This window comes from Mesocricetus auratus, unplaced genomic scaffold (assembly GCF_017639785.1).
Source record: "Mesocricetus auratus isolate SY011 unplaced genomic scaffold, BCM_Maur_2.0 Super-Scaffold_100008, whole genome shotgun sequence".
In the NCBI taxonomy this organism is placed as follows: Eukaryota; Metazoa; Chordata; class Mammalia; order Rodentia; family Cricetidae; genus Mesocricetus; species Mesocricetus auratus.
This window is the reverse complement of record NW_024429192.1, coordinates 45,484,882-45,490,881: the sequence shown is the minus strand read 5'-3', so window position 1 is coordinate 45,490,881 and position 6,000 is coordinate 45,484,882. Positions and strand designations below refer to the sequence as shown.

At 39.1% G+C, this 6,000-nt stretch overlaps 1 long non-coding RNA gene across 3 annotated transcripts in view; it reads left to right on the top strand.

The window, feature by feature from the left end:
- The first annotated feature begins 431 nt into the window (after positions 1-431).
- The window catches only part of LOC110341779, a 44,594-nt gene continuing 39,025 nt past the window's right edge, over positions 432-6,000 (top strand). For all 3 annotated transcript variants that reach the window (XR_002383774.2, XR_002383775.2, XR_002383776.1), the window contains exon 1: positions 432-478. This is a non-coding gene — a long non-coding RNA (uncharacterized LOC110341779). The remainder of the gene's footprint in view (positions 479-6,000) is intronic.

The following is a 6,000-nucleotide window of genomic DNA, read 5'->3' as shown; positions in this document are numbered from 1 at the left end:
ATATCATTACCCATCATTAAATCCATAAATCCCTGCTGCCTCCAACTTAAAGCATGAGATAACCCTTTCAAAACACAACTAGAATGCAAAACAGTATTTTAAGTTAAAGGCTCTATCTTGTCTTTTTTAAGGCTATGTTGTGAAGTATTATTTTAACTTGACAAAGATGTGTTATATTTGTTTATACTGTGGGCTATTACTTTAACTGTAAATGTGTGGTACTTTTTTATGCTGTATTTGTTTAATGATGTAAGAATGTGTGTTTAATTACATAAAGATGTGTTTCATTTGTTTCAACTTGTCTGCCTAAAGCACCTGATTGGCCTAGTAAAGAGTTGAATGGCCAACAGCTCAAGGGAGAAAGGATAGGCAGGGCTGGCAGGCAGAGAATAAATAGGAGAAATCTAGTCTCCTGGAAAGAGAAGAAGAAGGAGACGAGAACAAGGGAGAAAGAGAGGGAGATGCCCTGTGGCAAAAGGTAATAAAGAGTAACAGGTTAAATTATGTTAAAAGAGCTAACCAGAAACAAGCCTAAGCTAGGCAAGTATTCAAGACTAATAGTAAGCATCCATGTCATGATTTGGGAGCTGATTGGTGACCGAAAAGAAAATGCCTGGTACAAGGCTAAGGTAGTTTAAGAATAGTCTTGTTTACATCTATCATCTTGATGTAGTTATTCACTGCACCCACTTACACTATCAAAATAACTCAGTTTGGTAACATTTTAAAATAGCTTTTTAAACTTCTAATCTCAACTCAGTTGTTTTCTGTGTTTATCATATCTTATATCCTAAGATCTATCTTTTCATTGGTATTTAGCATCTGCCATAAAGTTAACTATGAAACTATGTTAGTTAAATGCTTCCTGTTGTCAGTTGAATTGTGTTCCCCACAAATATACCTGGAATGTTTGCTGTGGTTTAAATGTGAAATATCTCCCATAGGTTCATGTGTTTGAATACTTTGTCCTCTGCTGGTTATGCCATTTGAGAAGGAACTAGAACCCATAAGAAGACTTGGGAAAGAAAGTGGAACCTGTAACAGGACTTGGGGGAAGAAAGTGGAGCCTATAAGAAGACTTAGGGGGAGGAAGTGAGTCACTGGGGACAGGTCTTTGAAGTTTGATAGCTGGCCATATTTCCTGTCTGTCACTTGCTTCCTGACAGTCATAGCAATGTGACCTGCCACCAGGCTTCCTCCAACCATGAGGGGTTGAAGCAAAACAAATCCTTTCTTCATAAGGTGCAATTTGTCAGGAAGTTGCTCATAGCAACAAGAAAAGGAACTAACACACAGTCCTAACATGAGAGTGTGACTTTAGGTAAAGACTGTCTGTGAAGATGTAATCAAGTCAAGACAAGGTCTGACTAGATTGAATTGGGCCCCCAATCCAGCAACTGTAGATGTTAAAGGGAAGAAAGGCTTGAAGACACACAGAGGCTGTGCACAGACCACCAGAAGCTGGAAGAGGCAATAATGCTACTTTTCTTAGAGGTTTCAATATGAAATGTGATCACCTGTCAGCATCCTGATTGTATATTTTACTTTCTAACACTTTACAAGACACAATTTATTTTATTTTTTATAATTTAAATTAGAAACAAGGTTGCTTCACATGTCAATCCCAGCTCCCCCTCCTTTCCCTCCTACTGTGCCCTCCCACCAACTCCCCCAGCCCTTCCCAATCCCCACTCTGTTCCCCAGGGAGGGTGAGGCCCTCCATGAGGGATATCCAGAGACTGTCATTTCGTTCAGGCAGGGCCTAGGGCCTCCCCCATGAGTCCAGGTGAGAGAGCATCCCTCATTGTGGGATGGGCACCCAAAGTCCATTTGTATGCCAGGGATAAATACTGATCTACTACTCAAGACCCCATGGATTGTCTAGGCCTCCTCACTGACACCCACATTCAGGGAGTCTGAATCAGTCCCAGGCTGGACTCCCAGTCATCAGTCTAGGGTTCAAGAGCTCTCCCTTGTTCAGGTCAGTTGTTCCTGTGGGTTAAACAAGTCCAGTCTTGGCCACTTTGTTCATCAATCCTTCCTCTATGTCACTGGGTTCCAGGAGTTCAGCTCAGTGTTTAGCTGTGGGTGTCTGCCTCTCCTTCTATCAGTCATTGGTTGCAAGTTCTGTTTCCCAGACTCTCTGGCAGTGGGATTGTAGGCTGGCACTCCTCTGATCCATGTCTAAAATCCATATATGAGTGAGTACATACCATGTTTGTCTTCTTGTGACTGGGTTACCTCACTCAGCATGGTTTCTTCTAATGCCATCCATTTGCCTGCAAATTTCAAGATTCCATTATTTTTTCCGCTGAATAGTACTCCATTATGTAAATGTACCACATTTTCTCTATCCACTCTTCAATTGAGGGGCATCTAGGTTGCTTCCAGGTTCTGGCTATTACAAATAATGCTACTATGAACATAATGGAACAGATGTCCTTGTTGTATGAATGTGTGTCTTTTGGGTATATGCCTAAGAGTTGAATTGCTGGATCTTGTGGTAGGCTGATTTCCATTTTCCTGAGGAATCTCCATACTAGTTTCCAAAGTGACCAACGAGTTTGCACTCCCACCAGCAGTGGAGGAGTGTTCCCCTTTCTCCAATCCTTTCCAGCATAAACTGTCATTGGTGTTTTTGATTTTAGCCATTTTGACAGGAATAAGATGGTGTCTCAGAGTTGTTTTGATTTTCATTTCCCTGGTGACTAGGAATATTGAAAACTTTCTTAAGTGTCTCTCAGCCATTTTAGACTCGTCTATTGAGAATTCTCTGTTTAGTTCTGTACCCCACTTTTTAATTGGATCCTTTGGTGTTTCGGAGACTTGCTTCTTGAGTTCTTTGTAAATTTTGGAGAACAGCCCTCTGGCAGATGTGGGGTTAGTGGATATCTTTTCCCATTCTGCGGGCTGCCTTTTATTCTTGTTCAGTATGGTTGGATTTATGTTAAGGTCTTTCATCCATTTGGACTTAAGTTTTGTGCATGGTGATAGACATGGATCTATCTGCAGTCTTTTTTTGGTTTTTTGAGACAGGGCTTCTATGTATTGTTTTGGAGGCTGTCCTGGAACTTGCTTTGTAGACCAGGCTGGCCTCGAACTCACAGAGATCTGCCTGCCTCTGCCTCCCGAGTGCTGGGATTGCGTGTGCCACCACCACCCGGCTCTATCTGCAGTCTTTTACATGCCAGCATCCAGTTCTGCCAGCACCATTTGTTGAAGATGCTTTCTTTTTTCCATTGTATAATTTTAGCTTTTTTGTCAAAGATCAGGTGTTCATATCTGTATGGGTTAATATCGGGGTGTTCAGTTTGTCTACCTGTCTATTATTGTGCCAATATCAAGTTGTTTTCAGGACTACAGCTCTATAATAGAGCTTCAAGTCAGGTATTGGTGATGCCTCCAGACGTTGCTTTGTTGAATACGGTTGTTTTGGCTATCCTGGGTCTTTTGTTTTTACATATAAAGTTGAGACTTGTTCTTTCAAGGCCTGTGAAGAATTGCGCTGGGATTTTAATGGGGATTGCATTGAATCTGTAGATTGCTTTTGGCAAGATTGCCATTTTTACTATGTTGATCGTACCTATCTAAGAGCATGAGAGAGCTTTCTGTTTTCTGGTGTCTTTAATTTCTTTCTTTAAAGACTCAAAGTTCTTGTGATACAGGTCTTCCACATGTTTGGTTAGCATTACCCCAAGGTGTTTTATGTTGTTTGTAGCAATTGTAAAGGGTGATGTTTTTCTGATTTCTTTCTCAGCCCTTTTATCATCTGTATATAGTAAGGCTACTGATTTTCTTGAGTTGATCTTGTATCCTGACACTTTGCTGAAAGTATTTACCAGCTGTAGGAGTTCCCTGGTAGAGTTTTTTGGGTCACTTATGTAAACTATCATATCATCTGCAAATAATGAAAGTTTGACCTCTTTCTTTCCAATTTGTATCTCCTTGATCTCCTTTTGTTGTCTTATTGCTCTAGCTAGAGCTGTGAGTACAACATTGAAGAGGTATGGAGAGAGTGGACAGTCTTGTTTTGTTCCTGATTTTAGAGGAATCATGTTGAATTTCTGTCCATTTAGTTTGATGTGGTCTGTTGGTTTGCTGTATATAGCTTTTATTGTGAAGGGGTGTTGGATTTTGTTAAAGACCTTTTCAGCATCTAGTGAGATGATCATGTGATTTTTGTTACTCAGCTTGTTTATATGGTGGATTATTTTGATGGATTTTCCTATGTTGAACAATCCCTGAATCCCAGGGATGAAACCTACTTGATGATGGTGGATGATTATTTTGGTATGTTCTTGGATCCGATTTGTCAGTATTTTATTGAGTAATTTTTATCAATGTTCATGAGGGATATTGGTCTGAAGTTCTGTTTCTTAGTTGTGTCTTTGTGTAGCTTGGGTACCAAGGTTATTGAAGCCACATAAAATGAGTTTGGCAAAGACCCTTCTGCTTCTATTGCATGAAATAATTTGAGAATTGGTATAAGATGTTCTTTGAATTTCTGGTAGAATTCTCCACTGAGGCCATCTGGCCCTGGACTTTTTTTGATTGGGAGACTTCTGATGACTGCTTCTATTTCCATAGGGGTTACAGATCTATTTAAATTGCTTATCTGTTCTTGATTTAATTTTGGCAAGTGATATCTATCTAAAAAATTATCCATTTCCTTTAAATTTTCAAATTGTGTGGAGTACAGTCTTTCAAAGTATCACCTGTTGATTCTCTGGACTTCCTCAGTGTCGGTTGTTATGTCCCCTTTTTCATTTCTGATTTTGTTAGTTTGCATGTTCACATTCTGCAGTTTGGTAAGTTTGGATAAAGGTTTGTCTATCTTGTTGATTTTCTTAAAGAACCAACTCTTTGTTACATTGATTCTTCATATTGTTTTCCTAGATTCTACTTTATTGTTTCAGACCTAAATTTGATTATTTCCTGGCTTCTACTCTTCCTGGGTGAGTTTGCTTCTTTGTGTTCTAGAGCTTTCAGTTGTGCTGTCAATTCTCTAGTGTGACTATTCTCTAGTTTCTTCATGTGGACTGGCATTCCTGTCTAGTGGTAAGAGCGGGCTGTTGAAGTCCCCCACTATAAGTGTGTGGGGCTTTATATGTAATTTGAGTTTTAGTAATGTTTCTTTTATGAATGTGGATGCCTTTGTATTTGGAGCATATATGTTCAGAACTGAAACTTCATCTTGGTTAATATCTCCTGTGATGAGTATGAAATTACCTTCTTCTCTTTTGATTCATTTTATTTTAAAGTCTAACTTGTTAGATATTAGGATTGCTACCCCTGCTTATTTCTTGGGTCCATTTGATTGGAAAAATTTTTTCCCAATCCTTAACTCTGAGATAATGCCTCTCTTTGAGGCTGAGGAGTGTTTCTTGTATGCAGCAGATGGATGGATTCTGTCTTCGAATCTATTCTGTTAGCCTGTGTCTTTTTATGGACAAGTTAAGACTATTAATATTGAGGGATATTAATGACCATTGATTGCTCATTCTTGTTTGTTATGGAATGGTTGTTGTTGTTGGAATTATATGTGGATTCCCCCCTCCCTTTTTTTGTTTTGGCTGTTGGTAAGGTGGGATTATCTACTGCCTATATTAAGTTGTAGTTAACTTCCTTGGGTTGGACTTTTCCTTCCAGAACTTTCTGTAGGGCTGGATTACTGGATATGTATTGTTGAATCTGGTTTTGGCATGGAATATCTTGTTTTCTCCATCTACAGTGATTGAAATCTTTGCTGGATATAGTAGTCTGGGCTGGTATCTGAGGTCTCTTAGTGTTGATAGAATATCTATCCTGGACCTTCTGGATTTCAGAGTTTCCATGGAGAAGACAGGTGTAATACTGACAGTTTTGCCTTTACATGTTACTTGACATTTTTCCTTAATTGCTCTTAATATTATTTCTTTATTATGTATGTTTGGGTTTTGATTATTATATGGCAAGGAAATTTTTTTGTGTGTGTGGTTCACTCTATTTGGTGTTCTGCAA